Source organism: Podarcis melisellensis (genome assembly GCF_964234715.1).
Source record: "Podarcis melisellensis genome assembly, chromosome: 11".
In the NCBI taxonomy this organism is placed as follows: domain Eukaryota; kingdom Metazoa; phylum Chordata; class Lepidosauria; order Squamata; family Lacertidae; genus Podarcis; species Podarcis melisellensis.
Window position 1 is genome coordinate 36715804 of NC_138543.1, and position 24849 is coordinate 36740652.

At 44.1% G+C, this 24849-nt stretch overlaps 1 long non-coding RNA gene across 1 annotated transcript; it reads right to left on the minus strand.

Annotated features, from left to right (window-relative positions):
- Positions 1 to 6145: 6145 nt before the first annotated feature.
- LOC309379960 lies at positions 6146 to 15186 on the minus strand. Its single transcript, XR_014172695.1, has 2 exons — positions 15132 to 15186; positions 6146 to 6664 (listed from the first exon to the last, which is right to left on the minus strand). It is a non-coding gene; the product is annotated as an uncharacterized lncRNA (long non-coding RNA).
- Between the last annotated feature and the right edge of the window lie 9663 nt (positions 15187 to 24849).

The window sequence follows — 24849 nt, forward strand, 5'->3', positions numbered from 1 at the left end:
AGAACTTTAAAATAAATAAATCACAAACTTATGTGGAGAAATGAACCTAAAACTAGCCAAATGGGAAACTAAGAGAAGCTGAAATTGCCAGTGTTTCCCATCCCTAACTCCATGAACCATATGCTCGGAAGATCTGCATATACGGGAACATTCAATATACACATTTACTGTATATTGAAGTTACAACAGATTCTGCTCATGTCCTGCTTTTGGGCTTTTTGGAGGCACCTGGTTAAGCACTGTGAGAATAGGATGCTGGACCAGACAGACCTGCCCCTTCTCCTCCTTATCCAATAGGACTCATCTTACATTCTTAAAGATTAAGGATTCTCACAGGCTGATATGGAAAACAAAAACAATTGTTGCCATTGTTAAACAGCTGGCAGTCAGAAAAAGATATGAATCTACTGCAAATCATCCAATCATAACGGTCATCTCTGGTCAAACAGATTTTGGAATTTTTTTTCGAAGCAAGAGGGAAAATGAATCCTGCAGAACTTGAAGGACTGGCCCTACCATCAGACAGAGTGAGGTGCCTGCCTCGGGCAGCAGATACATGGGAGGGAGTGGCAGCAAAGTGTTGGATGACAGAGCTGCGTAGGGTGCATGGCCTCCTCTGCACCCTCTGAGCTAGAGGTTATTGACCCATTGCCACTGTTGATGCAAGAGTCAACTTCTGTACATGGAATGGGGGGGAGGGGAGATAACATCTCCTCTTTCACCTCAGGCATTTCTTGGGCCAGCCTGTGCTTATCAGATGTGAAACTGTACTCACCTTGGTAGCAGTGATCCCCTCTTCAAATGACTTTTTACTTTCCCGCAAGATTACTGTCTGCCTCAAGCCTTTAAAAAAAGGTGGTGCGCCAGTGCTCAAACCTTAGCGCAGATCCACCCTCCAGTAGCATGACCTCTCCTTCCCTGTCCATCGATTGGAGGCTGAGGGTTGTGTCCAGTGGTGTCTCTCAACTCACTGTAAGCCTTCCAGCTGCAGTTTTCAACCATTTATAAGCCCAGTGCCACCTCCCCAAATCAGCTCCATATGGCCCTCCAACTCTCTGGTATTGGTATAGAGGGGGAAGCTGAAAATTGCTTCCCTTCCTGTTTGGCTGATGACAGCCTTACCAGTTGCATAAAACCCTGACTCTATACTCTGCTCTGTGCCCAAGCAGGGCTAACCACGCTTTACTGCTGCTTTTCATATTGACAGGTATTCCTGTGCATTTTTAAAGTCAGCGGGAAGGTTGATTGCATCTATTTGGTATTCTTACTGCTCCGTTGCCTGTAATACTGTTGCTTGCTCTGGACGCTTGCGATCATAAGGGTCACAATTTGCTAGGAAGATAAGACTCCGTTGAGACAAGCGAGAACTGCGTGGGAATCTGGCAGTGCTCTAGCAAAGCTTCCATTCGTTTGAACATTGCTTGTGCAGGAGAACTTCCTTCTGGTAGACTGCATCCAAAGCGCATTGCATTTGCCCAAGGCTAAACACATTTAGACCATAAACTGTAACCCTCTTCCCTCTTCCCCATCAAAGGCCCTGTGAAATTCTCCATGAAAAACAAAGAGAAGCCTTTTGGCTGCATTACATATTTCTCCCTGTTTTGTATCTCCGGCTTCTTAGCAATGAATAATCTTTCAGAGCTGCAGTAAGCATCACGACGCCACCCACATGGGAAAGGAGAAATGGAGGAACATGGCCAGGCCCTACCTCCTACAGCCCCTAGGAACTCCACAAGAACTCTTAGAAATGAATTTTCCGTTTCAAGTTACACATCCTTGCATCCCTGTGTGAGTTTCAGTTTCAAGTAAACCCAAATCTTATGGCAAATTCCGTCCCCACTGCCAAGTCTCAGATTGGTTTAAGGTGGAATCATAACTCAGCTCAGCCTCTTTGAAGCCTCACCCTGAGTCATTCAAAACTTGGCGCAGGTTTGCTGAAAAGTCTTCAAAATTCAGCAAAGCCAGGCTGTCTTTAGGGCTGTAAGGAACCCAAGAAGCAGTTGGCTTCCTTCATATACCCTTCCCATTTCCTCAAGAAATGTTCCGCCAAGTCCGCTCTTTAGTGGCTTTGGGAAGGGAGCTGAGAGTGTCAGCCAAATCCAGGATAAGAATCTCACCTCTTGAGATCCAAGTCAGCGTGCAGGCTAGGAACCGACTGTGTGTTTCTCGCACACAGGTGTATATCTCAGGAGCAGATGGTTTTACTTCTGAGTTTCTCAGTTTTTTTAAAAAAAGCATTATATAGCATTGAAGGAAAAAATTCCTTCCTGAAAAATGACACATATACAATCAAAAATAAGAGTCATTTAGCATCTTGCAGGCCACAATCTGATTTTTCTTCCATGCTGGAAGCCAGTGGCGTAGCGTGGGTTGTCAGCACCCGGGGCAAGGCAAGTAATTTGCACCCCCTAATCCGTGGATTTACGCCCCCTAACCCGTGGATTTGCGCCCCCTAACCCTAACCCCCAGATGTTGCGCCCGGTGCGGCCGGCCCCCCCTGCACCCCCCACGCTACGCCACTGCTGGAAGCAACATTCCCATGGTTCTATGTCGGCACCCATCCAGGCATTGATGACCAGCCCCAGTCCTGCTTAGTTTCAGGAAGATAGTAGCCTCATGTGCCTTCAGATCATATATCTCGGGACAGCTTTTTCTGGACCAGAGTCTACTTCAGTGAACACATGAAATTATTTTCTCAGTTGGCAGCCGAGTATGGGTAATGGTGTAGTGGAAACATGAACTGCGGGCCAAATGTCTTTAAAACAAAATGCAAAAAAAGTATGGCTTCTGATCATGAAAGTTTAAATGTATGCAAAACAAGCAGAGTGGCCATTTTCAACAGTAGCCCTGCCACCAATAGCTGCTGTTATGAATGGTAGCTGTGCTTATTTTTTTGTTAAACTTTATTTGAATGATCAGGGACTGTACTTTTTTGGATTACATTTCATGACGTTTGACATCACTACCAGTGTTCTCCCTGCTACCTTGACATCTCTTTTAATCTTTACCTATCGTTACCTACTGAAGAAAATACTGAATACATCTGGGGTGCTTTCCTCCACCATGGCTGTATATTATGGATGCAAACCCAGGTTATTTTCCCAATTGTTCCTGAAAATCCCATAAGTAACACACACACACACACACACACACTGAGAGAGAGAGAGAGAGAGAGAGAGAGAGAGAGAGAGAGAGAGAGAGAGAGAGAGAGATATGTAAACCTGGATTTAATGGGGAAATATGGGATAGCATTTTGATGAGGATAATGTCATATCAATGCTGCAGAAAATTTGCATGCATAGTAATGGGGAGTCAACAATAAACTGCTATATGAAAAGGTACTGGATGTCAAGGCACCAACTTCTCCCAAACATTGCGGAGGCCTGATGCCAATTCCTGATGCCACACTTTGGTAACACTTGGAGTTCATAAAATCATAGAACTGTAGAGTTGGAAGGCACCCTGAGGATCATCTAGTCCAGCCCCCTGCATTACAGCTGCCCCATACAGGGATCAAACCTGCAACCCTGGCATTATCAGCACCACCCACATACTGGTAGAGCTGTCCAGTTGTTGCCCTTTTCTTTCTTCTATATTTTTTTCTTTTGTTTTGTTTAAATGTCGCATTGGGTGCTGCAAAGCCGTTCTTGCAATAAGGAAAGTGGCCACCTTTGCTAATAGAGTCTGAGCAAAGGTGAAGGGTGTGTGTGTGTGTGTGGAAGGAGAGTAGAATAAATGAGGCTTTAGATCTTATTTAGGAAAGTGCTCTAGTCGGAATGTCGAACAAGGAGAGACTGATTGGAGTCAATGAGATCGTGTTTTCTCCTTTTGGACACTGAATGTAATTACTGAACACCCCCTTGGCTCACGTTGTTATTTCATGTCAGTGTTATCCATCATGTATCTTTCGTCTCTGTAACAGGTATTTCTTGTGAGGCAATGGAAGGGAATAAATTCACCTTCCCATACTCATGGAAGTCACAGAACCTTTCTGGGTGATGAGTTTAGAGCTCGACATATGTGATGCAGTTGCTCACTTGGTGAATGCTGCATCCAGGTGTCAGGCTTGATGCCAGCTCTCGACACCCTTGGTAGGACCAGCTGGCCCTGACACCTGCCCTGATGTCTGTGAGCCACCCTTTAAATTTCCCACAGTGCCCCTAACCGAGTGTCATTGTGGGAAACTTAAATGGACTCCTGCTGTTCCCATCACCAGATCAACCCACTTCTTACAGGAAGGGTCCACCGGGGACACTTGGCTGAGGGTTCCCTCAAACTGGCACCAATCTTGCCAACCATCAAGTGACAAAGAACACCTCATGGACATTATATCGTCAAGCTTATAGTTTGGGTGATAGATGTGCAGACTGCTGCTTTGCTGCACATATAAAGAATGAAGGGGGAAATGAAGCTGCAAACTGTGTTTTATTGTGTAAGGCTCTGAAAGAAACAACTGTGATTTAATGGCCTGGTGAAAAAAAAGGATTGGCCACAATCCAGCACACAGGTAGGTAGGTATGCACAACCCCACTGGTCCCCAAGTGCTGAACTGCAGCCAGAGGGATTTATGTGACTGTGTATGTGGGAAGAATATTCATTTACCTCATGATCTCATCAGCCTTGCTTTACTTTGTGTGCCATTCAGGAGACAATGCACGTTGCTTCATATAGATTGTGACTTGGTTTCCTAGGACTATTTTCTGCTGACCTCCAGCAGCTAAAATGTATCTGCAAGATCTCCCGTTGTCAATCCTGACTGTTGCTTGTACAGTGCTCAATGGCAGCCTTTTCTACCTTGTTTCCATGGAAATGGGAACTGAAAGAGGACAAGTAAGATCGAGAAGGAACTCTTGAAAATATAAGCTTTGGAAATGCTTCCCAATGTGCTTAGCTGTAATTGTACGTGGAACATATTTTTTCGACTTGGGTTGAATTTTTCAAATGAAGACTAGAATTCGGTAGGTAATGGAAGAGGAATAGACTGACTTTAGCACCACCACATTCCTAAATTCATGGAACATTACTACTTCATAGTGTCACTGCACTGGGAAGAATGCAGAGAGAAGAGGGTCTTCTAGTCCAGTAACTGGCACAGAAGGAAGAAGGTCTGCAATGCTCATTCTTCTGAGCAATAAAGAACAGGTTTCTCATGCTCCAGAGAGGAGAAAGAATCTATGTATCAGTCATAGGAGTCAACTTCTAGGGGCTGAGGTCCCCCAATAAAATATGTGAGGGGGCTGGGGGCCCCATAGTCAATAGGCATTCAAATGGTGTGTGTGTGTGCTGTGTCATGTGATCAGTTATGTGGGGTGTGGCTTACCTGGGCTCCCCCAATATTTTATTCAAGTTGGCACCCCTGGAATCAGTGGTCAAGATACATCAGCTAGAGAGCAAAGATCCAGGACAGGGGGTGGAAAACCTGTAGTTCTTCAGGTGTTGCTCAGCTACAACTCCCTTACAATCATCCCTTACAATCTGGAGGACACCACATTGGTTATCCCTGGTTTTACAATGCCTGAAGAAACTGTCCTGCATATCCAACTCTATACTTTAGGTGTTTCCATACCAGCCTCATCAATGCAACTTGGATGGAAGATGCTAAATCTATAGACTCAATGTGCCCATGCTAAAGTCACATCAGACACTGACATTGTGGGAAGGATACCTGAAGTTCCTAGACGGAGCAATTTCTGAGAAAAATATTCACTGGGAAGGAAATCAAGAGAATGAATTATACTTTGAAATGATTAAGATGAAACAGGACCATAGGAAGATGCCTTCTACAGAGTCAGACCACTAGTTCAACAGTGCGTACAATGACTGGCAGTGGCTGTCCAGGATTTCAGACATGGGGCATTTCCTGCTCTGCTTGGAAATGCCCGGGACAGGGGAGTTCTGAGGCGGGGGGGGGTCCCCTGGGTGCCATTCCAAAGGGTGTGTGTGACAAAATGCCAACCCCCAATTGGTGGCACCTCCAGGCAGCGCACCAGGCCCCCTGGGACGAGTGCCGCTCCGGGTACCACAGCAGGTTGCTCTGCTTCTGGCCAGGGAATAAACTTGGGACTTCCTGTATGCAAAGCAGATGCTGCAACTCTGAGCTCCACGTCTTCCCCGTGTTTAAAATGAAATCAAAAGAGGGAGGAAATAGATGAAAGTAAACATCAAGTATTCTGAAAGCAGGAGAGCTGGTACAATATCCATTGAGTTCAATAAGTTTTAAAAAAGCAAAAAAACAACAACCACCCTAAAATCCTAGAGACCTTGCAGGTGCATGTTACTTAGGCAAACCTGTTAGATAAGGAGATATCATGAACCCGCCAGCTTGCTTACTATGGCTTCCTGCCCAAGGGCACTTCATAGAGATTACACTGCACAAAGACATAATTCCACGATAACTCTGTAAGAACAGCACCCTTTTGAGCGGAGCTTTTGCTAGCATTCTTGTTAATTGTTTACAGATGCTGTGAAAAAAAGGGGGGGATTTCCCCATTGGTCTAAGCAGTGCCAATCCATTCACCACAAAGAATTCTCAGGAAATGCAGTATGGAGGAAGAACGAGAAGAGATTCAGAGACTAGTTTTCATCCATTTGTCGAAGTGATGATAGCTACCTATAGAGTTTTTTCCATACTGATGCTGGCTGCCTTGAAGAACCACAGTCAAACCTGGGGGGAGGAGGAGGAGGAGGAGGCTAAAAAAATGGGCATGGTTTAAGACAGGTTTGGTATGCAAGGCCAGCAGGATCTGTGGGAGTAAGTTTCCACTTCCCATCACAGGGCTGTTAGGTGACACTGTGGTGCAGTTAGATTCTGAACTTAGTGGTGTTATGAGAGCATTCTTTTGCTGGTATGAGCATCAAAAGAACCCAGGAAGTTGCCTTATACTGAGTTGGACCACAGACACATCTAACACCACATTGTTGACACAGATTGGCAGTGACTCTTCGGGGTTCCAGAAAGGCTTCTCTCGCAGTCCTACAGAGATGCCAGGGACTGAGCATATGTAGATACAGGGGAATAACCTTCCATAAATACCCTCAAAGATCTCCTATTGATTGAGCCTCATTTTGCTCCCCTCATTGCAGTGGGGTTGCAGCCTGGACTGGGCTCTTGGGTCCCTTGGCCCCACTAAAGTGTGAACTTCTCCTCACTCTTGGGATATGGTGGATATGACTGCACTGGGAGCACCAGAGTATCTGTGGAATGTCCCTCATACTTTTCATGGGGTGTCTGTGAGAAATCCATCTCCTGCAGCGGTGTGAACCTCCTACATTTTTGTGCCCGTGAGAAATCCAATATACAAAATGTCTACTGAAATAGTGAATTTAAAGCTCTGTCTCTCTCAATCCCCCCACCCCCCGTATCCACTGCTACCAATCTGAACAGAGTCTGGGTAAATTTGCCCATCACTCAGCTAATCTAACTTTTTGCCATGTATTATCATAAACCTCATAAGACCCAGCTATACAGCTGCAAATAAAACATTTTAAATGTGTTGTAAAGTGCAATACACAAATGTGGCACTAGACAGCGACAGTGAGCTATGCAAAATTCAATGTATTTTTCAAAAGGTTTTAAAATAAAGCATTTTCACAGCGTTGTTTTTTAAAAAATATGTGTGTAGATTCTTCCAACATAGTATGTCTTGAAGCGGCCTTTGAATATATACTGAAATAAATAAATCTAATTCTGTGGGTGCAACTGGAAGAAAATATATACACGCTTAAATTCTGCTGAAATTAGTCACATTTGAAGCTCCTGTGCTTGCTCCATTCAAATGCAGAGAGCTGCTTCCGTTCATTTTAACTGGACTTGCATAGGCGAACATCCTGCCAGATCGTGACCAGAGCTTATAACTTATATCCAGTCCCACAGTTTTCAATGCAACTTGAACATGCTTTCTGTTATTTACTTGGCTCTGGGTCATTAACCGGCAAGGAGTGATGCTTTTGCTGAGTAACCACCATTTAATACCCTCCTGTTTTCTCTTTTCTAACCAGCCCTTTATTTTCTTAGGAAATAATTATAGTTGATTTGCTGTAGCAAGGAGCGTTCTTGCTAAATGTTCAATTGTTGTACAAATCTAATGTTATTTATTTGTTTGCAATTTAGCAAAATAGCACACTAATATGTTCTTTTTGGAATTTCACTTTCTCATAAAATCAGGCTGCCTGCTTGCCTAGGCTAATTTGTATCCCAGGCAAATTGCGTGCCTCGCCATTTTAGACCCTGCATGTGACGCTTCCTCTCTTCCTACTCTGTGTTCACATTTTCTTCTGGTTCCTGATCACCTTTTTTGCTGCTGCTTCACACTGTTGATTCATGTTCAACTTGTGATCTACTAAGACTCCTAGATCCTTTTCACGTGTACTACTGGCAAGTCCCCCATCTCATTTTATCTTAGAGTTTCCTGCCTACTAGCATGTGTTTTGCTTAACAAAAGGTTGAAAGAATATGTTCCCAGTGAGCAATTGACTAAACCTGGCCATCCTTTGCCCGCCTCCTGTCTTAAAATTATCTCACCATTATCTTGATGTCATCCATTCAGGTGTTAAACAGAGTTTACTGGCAACTTGATTTACATGTGCTGACTTTTACGAGGTGTGAGGAACTCAAGATATTTTATGAATGCCTTCCAGGGCATGCTTTGAGATTAGACTGGTACCAGGGTTCAAGAAAGTTTATAATGGTGGGTCACCTGTCATGTTTAGTAATGCCTATCTTCCTACTTACGCCATGATCTACAGTAATAAACCATAGAATAAGTTCAGATTCACATACACACACACACACACACCTATTGACACAAGGACAATCTATGGTATCTGTCTAAACAACCTTTGCCAACCTGGTGCCCTCCAGATGTTTTGGACTACAACATCTGGGTGCACTGGGAGTTGTACTCCAAAATATTTTGATTAGCCTTTCTCAACCTTGGGTCTCTGCATGCTGTGGGACTACCACTCCCATCATTCCTAGCCAGCTTCGCCAGTGGTCAGGGATGATGGGAGTTGTAGTTCAAGAACATCTGGGGAACCAAAGTTTGAGAGAAGCTGATCTAGAGGGCACCACGTTAATAAAAGCTGGTCTAAAAATATTTCCAGTAGCAGGAGATTTGAAGGACCCCTGCTTGCTATCTCAGAGATTCAGGACCAGAAAGAAAGAATACTGGATTAGTGGTATTATCTGGCTGACCTGGTATCCTATGTTTCCTGTAACTTTCCTTCAGACTGTACTGTATTCACTGCACCAAGAAAAGACTATCACTTTGAGTATGAAGGCCTTTGGTTCTCTGAAGTTCTGCATTTGCTTGGAAATGTGAATAACCTTTAAACAGATCTTCCCCATCATCTTAGGCACCAGCTGCAATCTTTTTGCTTATGTAGGGTTTTTTATTTTTTTGCCTGTGCAAGTTTCAGTTCTGGCCTTTCAAGTTTTCCTTCCCCCACCCTGGGGAATAATGATCTCTTCCTCTGTCACATTGGCCTGTAACCCCTATCCTTGTTTTAACATTATTTTGGGGTGGGGGTGGAGAGATGGGACTTTTTGCCTTTAAAAAGAAAATGTGAGAGATACTGGGAGGGGAAACAAAATATTTTTTAAAGTCAGATTTGGTCAAGCACTTTGGGTTTTAATATTAAGCAAATTAGATTAGTTTGTTTGGTTATTGACTTATTTCAAAGATTTTTTTACATTACCCGGCATCTGGCAATCTAGAATACTTTGCATTAAAAAAACCCAGGTGATTAAAACATTCAAAAACTGAAACAAAACTAAATACAGAAGGCTAGAAAGTGACCAATAGGACCAATGGTTAACATATTGAAGATGCAAATGCATTCCCCACAAGTGTCACAGAAAAACCATATTTTTATTATGAGAAGACAGTGGCCATTTTGGTCACCGTGATCTTGTGCAATTTTGTTGTGCAATCCCCCCTGAAAATACACTTTTTAAAGGGTTGTGATCTTGCATGATGCCCCCAAACATCTGTTTTTGGGCGCCGTGGCCCAAAAAGTGCTGGGGGGGGGGGGGACACGACCACAGTGCAAAATCACACTAGATTGTGGCAACCAAAATGGCTGCCATGCTCTCACGATAAAAAAATGGGAAGATGGCATCTGGGAAAATGGGATCCTGCATTTGGGCTTCAAAGTGTTGGGGGGTATGCAACTGCACATAGCTAAAAAGCCTAGAAGTGAAAGGAAGTTTATACTTGGCCCCTAAAAACACTACAGTCCCAACAACATAAGAAGAGAAGAAGTGTTTGGATTTGATATCCCGCCTTTCACTCCCTTTAAGGAGTCTCAAAGCAGCTAACATTCTCCTTTCCCTTCCTCCCCCACAACAAACACTCTGTGAGGTGAGTGGGGCTGAGAGACTTCAAAGAAGTGTGACTGGCCCAAGGTCACCCAGCAGCTGCATGTGGAGGAGCGGAGACGCGAACCCGGTTCACCAGATTACGAGACTACCGCTCTTAACCACTACACCATACTGGCTCTCGAGGGAAGTAGGGAAGGTTGCAGCATCTACAGAAGCCAATCCTCCCTCATTCTGAAAAATAACAGTAAATGATTTAGGTGTTGTTTTTTTTTTTTTTTTTAAAAAAAGATGGTCTAGATTCTCTAGAAAGATGCTCATGCATTCAGTCCATTGCTGTTCTCTCTTAATTAGGAGCCAAACTCTTCTACCAACTAGCTACAAAGTGTTAAGTTGTGGGTGAACATATCAGACGACACAGTGATTCTTCAAACAGCACTTGTTTATTCACAGGCCAGAACAGAACTGAACTGAAGGGTTCAGTCAGCCTGCTTATATAGAGCTCCAGTACAACGTAACTGTAACAATTTTCTAAAACTATCCAATCACTGAACTTCACTTTCGTTCCCTTATTTGCATAACTATCTACAGTATCCCCCTGCTGGCCCAGGCTGAGAACTTCTGTACATAACACAAACAACATGCTTTGAGGTGAGCTCTGAGCATGTTTGGATTGCCCTTTGAGGTAGCCCTAATATGCCAGTATGAATGCTGCTGGTTAGCCCTCATAGCAACAAATCAGGTGAGCTTTTCATGCAGGTCTAACTGCAGGCAGTTTGAACAGCCACATGGTTTACCTGCTTAGAGACACACAGGAGGGATCTCTTTGCCAGAGATGTGTTTTTGGTTTAGGACTGGCTGAGTACTGCAGAGGCCTAGTTGGTCAGAGAACTGTACATTAACAGGAATGTTTGCAGAGCTGCTCCGAGTTCAGAGAGATGTATAAAGTGTGTGTAGAATACGAGAGAGAGTGTGGCTTTGAGATTTTTTTGAGGGCTGGAGTTAAAAAAAAAGTTTGACAAGTTTCCACAGCAAGGCTGTGATCCAGTGGCCCTAAAGGATCAGCCTACATTGAGATCAGCAGATGAGGTGTTTAACCTGGTAAAAGGCACTGCATGCAACTGAGGTGATGAGCCTCACCGTATAACCAACTTATTTTAGTAGACCTGGAGGTAGCATGCATGGAATTCCTATAGTTCTCCCATTCAGCCACAACTCTGTTTAGCTCTAGCAAGTTTGTTCCATCTTGTGCTTCCATGCTATAGACTTGCCCATGGAGCAAGACCCCCCAAGAGGTGTCTATAGTCTAAGTGAAGTGCTACTGTTAAGCAAAGCTCAGAGCTTGTTTGGTGCTTGAAGGTTATTTTCCATGAGTAGCCTTAGTCGAAATGCACTCTCCCTGCGCTGCTGTAATCTGTATTAGCCGGCCACAGATTTTTCCAACGAAAGAAGATGAAACATTGTTCTCGCCTGCATTTCACATTTATTAAAAGATTTCATCTGTTCCTGTATAATGTCTGCATCACAAAACAAATCATCAGCTTGCTTTGACCCTGACACCATTTTATAGGCTTAATAATAATAAATCTATGTCCTGAAATAGTTTCAGCAGATTACGGCAATCAATCAACATTCAGGGAGCCTTAAACCATTAATGTCATCAGCAATGATCCAGCACCTTGGGAATCTATCTAAATCAGCCATTATTACCAAAAATGTTCCTTAAGAGCTTTAAGAAAAAGGTAGTCTTTGGGAGCATAAATTGCAGCTCTCACCCTCTTTGGGAGATGGGAAGTGATTGTCATAGCGATTTTTTAAAATCTCTTTCGAGCAAGGCGTTACTGAAATAGTGCCTTGCCTTATTACGTGCAACACCTTTTAAGCACTAGGGGGAAACCGTATAAATTGTGGCTTTGAATATCTGGACTAAAATCAGGACCATTCCAAGTTTGCTGGCTGTCCTACACAAATCCAAATGTTTCTCCACCCCCTGGAGTGTATGCTGAGAGGCAGAATAGCACCTTACATAATTCAAACTTGATCAGGATTATGTTTTTTGTTTTGTTTTCATTTTTAATGTCACCAGCTTAACTATTGCGCTGCTACACTCCACATTAGCTGAAGCGGAGTAAATAGTCACTTCCCTTCTTTTCCTAGGCAATTAAAGCACTTTATTTAAGCCGGCGGCCATCTAGATGTTGGGCTCCCAACTTCCGTCAGCTACAGCCAGCATGGCCAATGGCCAGGGACAATGGCAGCTGGAGCCCAGCCACATCTAGATGGCCACAGGCTGGCCACCCCTGCTTTAGAGGGAACCTGAATGAAGATATATATACCGGTATATGGTAGGATTATAGTATTTCTCGTCTGAGGACAATGAATCCAAGAATAAGTTTTTGTTTTCTTAGTGAAGGAGGTTGGAATGTTAAAAACAAGTCCTAATAATATATCAAGCAAAGATTTAAGTATCATACTTAAAAGAGCCAGTAGGGTGTCCTTCAGCTAAAAGAGGAAGCATCAGAGGCAGCCCAAATAACTGTGATGTTGGTGGCCGAAAATTCAAATGGTGCTCCATCTGATCTTCTGCCCAGTCTGGTATAAATACAGAAGTACATCTGCCAGGTAATAGTATCTTAAGGAAGGTTGCTCACTCAGCCAACCCTGGGAAAGAGGCATACCAGAAAGGTGAGCCATGGCTTCATGACTCTTAGAGCTGGCATGTTGGTAAGAACCCTTTTCTAGGAATGTGCAGCACTTCTCTGGTCCCCAATGACTATATTCTGCTTAACTGCTTTGTCTTTTATCTTTAGCAGAAGCAAGGGTACCTTTTCAAGGCGAGACCAGGAACTGTAGCCTTGGGGAACATCCCATAATTTTTATATACTTTGCCCGCTGTTCTGAGTTAACTAATTTGCATTCAGTACTAAATAGTGACTCGTCATTGAATAATAAAGTTGTTAATGGGGACCAGTGCAGCAGTGGGTGATGAGATAAGCTGTAAATGCAGCCTTTAATGTCAGTTTTTTACTGTTTAAGTTAAAAAGAAAACCCAGTAAAAAAACACACCAGTTACGGTAAAAGCTAGAGATGTCCAGGAAAGGAGGTGACAAACCTGTCTGTAAAAGATGTGTGCTTCCTTCTTGTATAGTTAAGGTTATGGGGGAAGGGATTAGTACCTCTTAAAAATTGTTTTAGTTAGTGGGGAAAGGCAGGCACAGAACCTGAACTGGATATGCAGCTCAGCACAGTAGCAGAGGAGTTCACTGCCCTGTTTGTAGGCTAGTGCGTTATACAAACTCAGCTCAAGAGTTCTATCTAGCTCAGCATTGTCTACAGCAGCATTTCCCAAACTTGGGTCTCCAGCTGCTTTTGGACTACAACTCCCAACATCCCTAGCTAGCAATGCCAGTGGTCAGGGATGATGGGAATTGTAGTCTGAAAACAGCTGGAGACCCAAGTTCGGGAAACACTGGTCTACAGAAAGGATGGAGAACCTGTGCCCTCCCTCCTACCACATATGTTGTTGGACTCCATCTCTCACCATCAATGGTCTGGGATGATGGGAGTTCAGTTCAATGATATCTGGAGGGCCAGAGGCTCTCTGTGTCTGATCTGCACTGACTGGCAGAAACTCTCCCAGGTTCACACACGAGGATTTTTCCACCCTACCTGGAGATGTCAGGATTGAATCTGGAGCCTTCTACATGCTAAGCATGTGCCCTGCTAGGCTGAACTGCAAAAAAAGGAGCCCAGCCTGGTTCTGATCTGTTAAAAGTCATACAGTGATAAGCATCTTACCTGTCTTGAAACACCAGTCCTGAAAGACCTGCACTGGCTCCCAGTACGTTTCCAAGCACAATTCAAACTGTTGGTGCTGACCTTTAAAGCCCTAAACGGCCTCAGTCCAGTATACCTGAAGGACCATCTCCACCTCCATCATTCTGCCTGGACACTGAGGTCCAGCGCTGAGGGCCTTCTGGTGGTTCCCTTACTGCAAGAAGCCAAGTTACAGGGAACCAGGCAGAGGGCCTTCTCGGTAGTGGCGCCCGCCCTGTGGAACGCCCTCCCACCAGATGTCAAAGAGAAAAATAACTACCAAACTTTTAGAAGACATCTAAAGGCAGCCCTGTTTAGGGAAGCTTTTAATGTTTAATAGGTTATTGTATTTTAGTGTTTTGTTGGAAGCCGCCCAGAGTGGCTGGGAAAACTCAGCCATATGGGCAGGGTATAAATAATAAATTATTATTATTATTATTATTATTATTATTATTATTAGATGTGGAATTCACAATTGTGGGAGAAGCGCGAACTAGCGGCAAATGCATCAACAGGACTATACTCTACTCAACACAGTCATGGAATGCAAGTTCATGTATGTTTACTTGACAGCAAGTCCCGCTGTGTTCAGTGGGGCTTGCTACTAGGGAAGCATGCCTAGGAAATGTGTTCTTGGTCAACTAGTTGGGAAACAGATATATCAAATTAAAGGCACTACAGTATAGCCTTGGGCACCAGAGATTTCTGAAGCATTCCAAAGCTGGATGAACAGGCTGGTGCGCCGAAGCTGTGTTTCCTGTGGATGCAAGGAGAGCCAGGGCTTCTTTTCTGAAGCACTGGTAGCATGCCAGCTCCTAACCTCAAGCCACTGTTGTAGCATATGGAGGACATCATGTATAGACAGATGGCGTGCACAAAACAACTCGCTGTATATTGGCCCTGATCCAGTTCAGAATAAAAATGCAGTGAAGCCTATTGAAGTCAAGCACATTGCAGCATGCTTCCATGGGAAGGGCTGAAGCTTAGGGGTACCTACATTCAGAAGGTTCTGTGTTCAATCTCTGGCATGTCCAGGGAGGGCAGTCCAAAGGCATTCAACATGATGCACTTGTGCATGCTTATGTATGCCTTCCTCTAATATATGGACATTATTTAACTGGAAAGCTGCAGTGCAACGTTTGGAGAAATGTAGATTTTGAATCATAGTTTCATTTCAGTCCATATATTATTTTGGGATGTGTGAATTAGGTAGGTACACATTAAAATGTGAAATGAACCATTCCCCACCCCCCTCCATCTCAGCTCTGGAGTCAGTAAGAAATGGCCCTTAGGCATAACAGTGAATTGTGTGATTCTCAATTGACCTTGCAATAATCAATATGTAGGGACATGGGTGGCACTGTGGGTTAAACCACAGAGCCTAGGGCTTGCCGATCAGAAGGTCGGCGCTTCGAATCCCCGCGATGGGGTGAGATCCCGTTGCTCCTGCCCACCTAGCAGTTTGAAAGCATGTCAAAGTGCAAGTAGATAAATAGGTACTGCTCCAGCAGGAAGGTAAATGGCATTTCCGTGCGCTGCTCTGGTTCGCCAGAAGCAGCTTAGTTATGCTGTCCACATGACCCGGAAGCTGTACGCCGGCTCCCTTGGCCAATAAAGCGAGATGAGCGCCGCAACTCCAGAGTCGGTCACGATTGGACCTAATGGTCATGGGTCCCTTTACCTTTACCTTTTAGTGACCTACCAAAATTTGCTGACAGTAAGTACCATGGGACGTGGAAGCTGGGACATGGGTGTAGAGTTGTGACTCTATCAGCATCTGCTAAACATGCCACCAATCTGATGTATACAAAAGGGCTCTGAGGATTAGGTGACTCCCAGATGGTTTCAGGGGTGGAAAGACATTTGCTTTATCTTATCTGGCCTAATAGATAAGTGTTAATTCATCCTCTGTGGAATTGGTTCACACTCCAAACAGGAAACACTTATTTTGGGGAAGGGGAGATGAGACTAAGTACATACCAGTGTAGACACTTGGATGTTTGGACAATTTGCAGCTATGCACTTTACTCTTTCACTTCTGCCATGACCTTTGATTTGTTAACTCCACCCCACCATTACCTTGGGTTTTAGGAAATGGAAGTAGTTTTAAAGGCATCTATCACAGACTCCTGACCTTTCGCTTAACCCTGCATTACTTGAGGGCCAGACAAGATATGATGGCCACAGACAGACCCGTCTTTCCAAATGCAAATTTGCCCCAATTTTCCATAATGCGTAGGGGGGTGGAGTCTCCTGCTCACCCACAAAAATATCCAAATGTCTTCAAAAATCCATGTTTTGAAAGAAAATGTATTAAAAAATATACATTTAAATGCAAATTTCCATGCAGATTAGTATTATTAAAAAATTACACAGATCATTGCAGAACATGACGGAATGGATGTATGAAAACAGGTACACAATATTGGATTGCTTCTAATGGACAGAAAGTATTGTTCAGATTAAATGGCTTCTCACGCCAAGTGTGTGTGTGTGTATATATATGTTTTGAGGGTGGTTTTCATGTAGAAATTAATTGTGTCTGTAGGTTTTATTAATTCTGCAGACACACAGCCCCTCCTCCGGAGTACGTTTAGCACCGAGGTCTATATCTGAAATAAGCTAGAAATTCCCTTATGCAGCTTTGATGTAATGAGGTGTTTTTACTTGTTGTCAAATGCTAGTTGTACACCTTTGCCATCTTTGCTATCTTGTGTAGAAAACAAGCAAACAAACAGCACTGCAATCCACACACATGCATTAGCACCCGCCATTTTAAATCTGAACTTAAGGCAATGTTGAATACAATCACTGGCGGAGGAAGAGGAGTGCGGGGGGAGCACACCGCCCCCGGCAGCACGATTCCCAGGGTGCCATCGGGGCTGCCTCCCCCGCCCGTGCTGGGTGCCCCACCCCCAGGACATGAGCCAGCCCCGCCTGCTCTCCGCCTCCAGTGCTGGAGCACGAAGCTCCGCCACTGAATACAATCTGCCATTGTGTCAACAATCTGCCATTGGGAAGCTGCCCTTCACCTCTCAAAGAAGCAATGCTCTTCACTTCAGCTTCAGACAAATTGCAGCACTGCCAATAAAACAATGTGGCACTCAACTCAGTTTATATATTTTTCCAAGGTTCTAGCCCTCACGGCTGCTGAGAATTTCCTGAAAATGAATTGCAAGAGAGGCTCTAAATATAACCAAGGCAGCGCACATAAAGAGTGCCCCAAATTATGGTTGCGTTTGGAGGAGCTGACCTGAGTTCAGAATTCCTGTCGCTCTCCAATCTATTATAGTCTTCCGCCTACAAACTGACAGCTACTGAAGCCTTGGCTACAGATTCTTTTGCGAGGGTGATTCCTTAATTCTTCTCCCCCGTTCTGCTAATGGGAAGAGCAGCAGCTGGGGAGAACATTTGCTGTGGGTCTCGCGTAGGCTGCATTAGGGATCAGCGTTTAAGCACACCATTTCAACATCGATGCAGAACCCATTTAGATTTCAGCTGTGAACATGTTTAATCTTGTTCAAAACTGAGCCTCTTAGAATCTTTCTGTAAAAGCCGAGAACTGCGAGAAATTAAGCTTGTGTGCATTACCTTTGCCACAGAAAGGTCACTGGCAGTGCGCAAGAACAAGATGTCCTTGTCTATCCATGTTGACAATATATTGTGCATTTCCCAGGAGCTAAGTCAATGCAGACCCACCTGTTGCCATGTGTATTCAGAAACTCCTGATACGTAAAGTGGGTGATCATTCATACCAAAATATGGCAATCTTTGAGCATGCAAGAGAAAGCCATTTATCAAGTCCATGCCACAGACATTTCCTGAGAGGTTGAGCACCTGCCCACTTGGCCTAACCAATAGCAGAAGGGATTCTTTGTCAACTCAAGAGCTGAACGGTATAATCTCCATGCCAGGTTAGGATCTGAAAGGGTGCTCTCGATTCCGGCGAAAGGCCTGTGTAAACTGAAGGATGTCGTATGACAACCAAGTGTTTCACCACCCAGACAAGGGCAAAGTACGGTTAAATCAACGTCACGCTTCTTTGTGTGAATGTTAGCTTTGGCAGGCTGAAGAGAGAGTTTCTTCCTGTACGTCAGTCAGGTTGACCTCGGTTTGCAAGGGGGAAGGGATTATAGACCAGAGCAAGGCTGTGGAACCTTCTTGAACCTTCTGTTCTGATCAACCTTCTGGGGGCCACAGCGTCCCAGTGGTGGGCGGGGTCAGAGGCAAAAGTGGGAGGAGCATAAAATGCAAATAAAAAACCCAAACCTTTTGCATACTAGGTTTGTTTCTACATACACTCATACACCCAGTGCTACTTTTTCTAGAAAAAGAGGTGCCGGAACTTACCATGAATGCTTCCCTTATTCTCTTATAATGGCAATTGCACCCACCTGACAGGTGCCAGAAATGAGTTCCGGAAAGTTCTAGCTGGAAAAAAGCCCTACATACACCCCTACATCTAGGCAAGCAAAGGGAATCAGCAAGAATCTTCACCTTTTCTCTAAACTAAAAAGGCCCCAATTCTTCAACCTTTCTTCACAGGGAAGTTGGTCCACCCCTTGATCATTTTGGCTGCCCCTTTCTGAATGTTTTCCCAACTCTACAATACTCAAATTTTTGAGGTGAGGAGACTCGAATTGTATATGGTAGAGTTTACAACTAGTTCCACCTGTACTCAGATTTGGAGAGTTTGGAAAGTACAGGACATCTATGCTATTGAAGAAGATTGCATATCTGAAAAACACAGCAGCAAATGAACTAATATTCACCACTTTGATAGGTAATTTGAATTGTTCTTATCTGTCCAGACCCAAATGTATTCAGCTGGATTGTTGACTCAGAATATATAACACTCTCTGTGTGTTCCCATTTTAATGCTTTAGCATTGTTTATTTGAAATGAATGTCTGTGTGGCTGAAGGTGATAACAAAGCAACTTGTACATTTCCCCTCCTTGCTGACCTCAGTATTGTTACCAGATCTGTGTGCATGTAGCTGCAAATGCATTGCACATTCCAGCAAGAGGACTGCATTGGCAGTTTAATGCACACTAAGCATGTGGAGCAGCTTCTGCCCATTTCTGTGCTCTTTGGGTGTGATTATATCTGGGTAAGTCAGTCTCAGTCTCTCTCTCTCTCTCTCTCTCTCTCTGTGTGTGTGTGTGTGTGCATGTAGAGAAGGAGAGTTACTGGGGAGGCGGGGTGGATATGTCCAAAACTGTTGTAGCTGCTATCACAGTACAAACAATAATAAAGACATTCCTACCAGACTTGTCTCGGTTCAAGTCCTTATGGATCACGTCCAGTATAATATGATTAAAGCTTCTTTTTTTAAAAAAATGAAACCCCAGCCATTCCATTCATGTCTCTGAAATATCTTGGTCCTTGAGGTTCTTAGGAACCATTTGGGTTTTCATGGTAGGTTGCCTAGCACATCACAATGACAAACAATTAACACGTTCTGAGGATCTTCCCTGGATGGTTGAAGTAATCCTAGGATTCAAATGTTATTAGACTTCCAAGAGCTTTGGAAAGTTCAAATTTTTCCTGTGTGCATTATCCTTTCCCAGGGTATCAACAGCTGTTTTCATTCTTAATAGCTTTGTCCCAGTTGTGTCTCCATAGCCTTCCTAATGCCCTTTGCAGATTTGTCTACAGCTATAAGTCTAAGCTGCTCGTATACAGAATACGCTGCGTACATTTCGAATCTTTAGGGGAGCAATGGTTTGATTTAGATCAGTAGATTGCAAAGCAAGCCTGAAACCTGGGTTCAAATCGATGCTCAGCTACCAACTCATGCCGGGTGGTCTTTAAGTAAATCATTATCTCAGACTCAGCTGCTGAACAAGAAAACATGAATGAGGGTGTGTCCAGATGGCATGTTTTGCACCATCTGCTATCGACTGCCAAACAAGGAGGTGCAGTTTTGCCAGTTTAAAGACCACCCACTGTGAGTGGGCATCCAACACCTAATTAAAGAGACACACATTTTTAACAATTGGTCTAGTTGGAAGTCCATCCATCATCCTAATTCCCCATTATCGGGTCCTTATTCCTCCTCCTTTTATTTTAGCATTTGTATGATCATAGAATAATAGAATTGCCAAGTTGGAAGGGACCACAAGGGTCATCTAGCAATGCTGGAATCTTTTTACCGAACATGGGGCCCAAACCCACAACACTGAGATTAAGAGTCTCATGCCCTACTGACTGAGCTATCACCAGTTAGACAACTTGCTGCAGTTTATCTGCTATGAACAAAGGAGTCATTTCATCCAATGGTTATTTTAGCTCCATTTTGTCTAATTCCACTGTGATGGGTCTCCAAGGTCTCCAGTAGCCCTGATACCTGATTAGAGTTATTAGTTGCACCAAGTACTTTATGGATGCAAAGCATGCACTCTATCCATTGAGCAGGTTTAAAGAGAGGCGCATGGGTTAGTTGTGCACAATGTGAGGTCACATCAGTTATAAGTGAACTTCACCAGCTCACTTTGGAATCAGGCCTGGCAAATTAAGCTGTTTTCTAGAGGACTTGGAAAATAGACAACCCCTTGTCCATGCTGGCTGGGGCCAACAGAAGTTGAAGTTTAACAACGTCTGGATGGCCACAGTTCCCCACTTCTATCTATAACATATAATATGATCCAAATAGGCGGGGGGGGGGGGGGGTTCCCTGTCTTTTTAGAAGGCAATTCCATTGGATGTGTGGAGAACCGAAGGCCGCTCTGAAACCCAGAGGGAGGGAGATTAGCTCTGTAAATAATCCTGTGTATGGTGAATGCATGGCACTGAGTCACATGACAACAAACGAAAAGCTGTGGAAACACAAGAAGCTTAGCTTTCCCTGGAGTGAAGGGACGACTAATTAACAAAGTAATCTAAGCAGAGAGATTAGTTCTGGGCAGAAAGGTAGGATGGAAATAAATTATCAAATAAAATGCTAAATACTATAGTCTCTCAATTCCCCCCTTTCCCTTTTAAACCAGGATAATGCCGTTATCTGTACTGTTACTTAAACTTTAAGCAATAATGCTGATAATGGCATTACATTGGTTTAACTGGAGAAAGGGTAGAACGAGAAGCCGCAGAATTGACAATTTTATTTTAAGTCTTAAAAAGAACAGAAACCAAGAGATAATTATGGAAACAGCAGCTCATACTCTGCAAACAAGAGATTTTCATGTGCCTGTATATCCCTTCTCCGACTTCGGATGGAGGAAAGGATGGAAACTGAGAGACAAATAGGATGCTGATCTGTGCCCATTACAACCAAAGGAACTCCATATTCCCAGATCTTCCTTCTGTGGGTGACAGACAGCTCCTGTCCTTTCAGAAGGTAACAGAGCAATGGTGTCCAAACTTTTTTCAAAGAGGCCCGGATTTGATGAAGTGAAGGGCCGTGAGGGCTGACCAAAGGGCCAACCAAAGTTGTTAGGAGTGAAGTTGTTGAGGGATTTTACCCCAGGAAATAAACTGCCACAGGGGCCAGATTAGGCCCCCAAACGGACTTTGGACATACCTGTAATAGAGAATATTCTTTTAGTGAAACATCTTTGCAGGGGTCACCAACCCAGAGATCATGGGCACTAGTTTGCCTAGTGCACGTGGGAGTGTTAACTCTTCCTGCTCAGTTCCTGTTTGCTCCAGCTTAGCCTCTCCTCCATTGAACATGTCCCCCTGAACATACCCACATTTCATTGGATGCCAGGATTAGATGCCTACCTTACAGAAGTATAAAGAGCTTCTCTCTGTGAGTGGTGGAAGTAGATCTGTTCCCCGCCCCATTGAAGGGGAGGCGTGTTCCTGTTTCTTTTAAGATGCAGGAACTAAGCTGTGTTATATCACACCTCCACAACAGCCATTTTGTGACTGGTGCCCGTCACACTTTCCTCAAAATTCCAGATGTGCCCACTGGCTCCAAAATATTAGTGAACCTCCCGGCTTAGGCACTGCAGTAATGTGCATCATTATTTGCTTGGATAATATAATGTAATTGGGTGTGTACAGTTAGCTAGAGTTTCTTCAGCAACTCGTATCTGAAGAGCTTTGTTCCTGTGGCCCTCTAGACAAGGATTATCAGTGGACTGAAACCACCTCCAATAGCCTTTTACAATTTTTGATGCTTCAGATGTAACAGGCAGCACCAACACATGGATACACCAAGGACCTTCACACCTGTTTCCCTCCCACACTTCTCAATATCCAAATAGGAAGTCTGAGCTTGCAAATTTCCATGTGGAGCAGCAGCACTTATGTATAACATGGATTCCTCTTCAAAAACAGCAGGCTGATTTGGAACATCAATTGCTCACAGACCTGCTTCTGTGAAAGTGTCTCAAGCAGATTTGTCCAAAGCATAGTGGATGTCGGTGCCCACCAGGATTTTTGGACCAGTATTTGGACCAGGGTTTTTCAAATACCACTCAGTGGATTTGTAACTGGCTGACTGACCGAACCCAAAGGGTGCTCATCAATGGTTCCTCTTCATCCTGGAGAAGAGTGACTAGTGGGGTGCCACAGGGTTCTGTCTTGGGCCCGGTCTTATTCAACATCTTTATCAACGACTTGGATGATGGACTCAAGGGCATCCTGATCAAATTTGCAGATGACACCAAACTGGGAGGGGTGGCTAACACCCCAGAGGACAGGATCACACTTCAAAACGACCTTGACAGATTAGAGAACTGGGCCAAAACAAACAAGATGAATTTTAACAGGGAGAAATGTAAAGTATTGCACTTGGGCAAAAAAAATGAGAGGCACAAATACAAGATGGGTGTCACCTGGCTTGAGAGCAGTACATGTGAAAAGGATCTAGGAGTACATGGCTTGAGAGCAGTACATGTGAAAAGGACCTCTGGAACGTGTCCAGAGGAGGGCAACCAAAATGGTCAAAGGCCTGGAAACGATGCCTTATGAGGAACGGCTAAGGGAGCTGGGCATGTTTAGCCTGGAAAAGAGGAGGTTAAGGGGTGATATGATAGCCATGTTCAAATATATAAAAGGATGTCACATACAGGAGGGAGAAAGGTTGTTTTCTGCTGCTCCAGAGAAGCGGACACGGAGCAATGGATCCAAACTACAAGAAAGAAGATTCCACCTAAACATTAGTATGAACTTCCTAACAGTAAGAGCTGTTCGACAGTGGAATTTGCTGCCAAGGAGTGTGGTGGAGTCTCCTTCTTTGGAGATCTTTAAGCAGAGGCTTGACAACCATATGTCAGGAGTGCTCTGATGGTGTTTCCTGCTTGGCAGGGGGTTGGACTCGATGGCCCTTGTGGTCTCTTCCAACTCTATGATTCTACGATTCTATGAAATGTTCTCTTCCAGCAATTTAAGCCTGGCTTAACTTTAACTAAATGCATCAGCAGATACTCTCCATTTCTTATATTCATTACAGTTGCTGCTCTTTCCCCCCATCTACGTCTTCCACCCCCTTGAGTCAACTGCTGGGAACACTTTTTTTGTGCCATGTTGAACCCCAGCTCTGTTACCACATAAGACTTGTTTGCATGTCATACTATAGCAGCCTTCCCCAACGTGCTGCTCTCCAGATGTGGTTGGACTACAACTGCAATCATGCCTGAGCATTGGCCATTCTGGATGAGGATGATGAAAGCTAGGGAACGCTGCTTGTAGTGTCCATCCCTCCCTCAAACAGCTCTCAAGAGGGTGACACCCTCAGTGAACCTGGCCCTGTCATTCATTGTGCTTAGAAGTTTCACAGTGATGAAACTATGGTTGGTCCAGATTAAAAATAAATGTCATGCCAAATAAAGAGGGGGCAATGGGGAATGACAATGACCTGATGCACAAAACCAATTTGGTCCATAGACCTGAGGTTCCACACCTCTGCCTTAGGCCCTCAAGTAAGGAGAAGTGTTAAAAAGAGGCCAGGACAAAGAGAGCCACTACATATATGTTTAAAGATTTGGGCATGCCCAGTGAGATTTCATAGAACAGCACCACCCTCACCCCCTGACCTTTAAAGCCCTAAGTGGCCTCGGCCCAGTATACCTGAAGGAGCATCTCTATCCCCATTGTTCTGCCTGGACACTGAGGTCCAGTGCCGAGGGCCTTCTGGCGGTTCCCTCGCTGCGAGAAGCCAAGTTACAGCTAACCAGGCAGAGGGCCTTCTTGGTAGTGGCATCGGCCCTGTGGAACGCCCTCCCACCAGATGTCAAAGAGAAAAACAACTACCAAGCTTTTAGAAGACATCTGAAGGCAGCCCTGTTTAGGGAAGCTTTTAATGTTTAATAGACTGTTGTACTTGAATCTTTTGTTGGAAGCTGCCCAGAGTTTCTGGGGAAACCCAGCCAGATGGGCGGGGTATAAATAAATTATTATTATTATTATTATTATTATTATTATTATTATTATTATTATGGTTCCCTCACTGTGAGAAGTGAGGTTACAGGGAACCAGGCAAAGCGCCTTCTTGGAACCCCCCCCCCCACCAGATGTCAAGGAAATAAACAACCATCTGACTTTTAGAAGACATCTGAAGGCAGCCATGTTTAGGGAAGTTTTTAATGTTTTACCATGTTTTTAATATTCTGATGGAAGCCATCCAGAGTGGCTGGGGAAACCCAGCCAGATGGGAGGGGTATAAATAATAAATTATAATAATAATATTATTATTATATTATAATCTGCTTTTGGAAGTCCTTCGTGTTTCAAAAGAGAAGCACAACCCTGGATGTCACCTAAA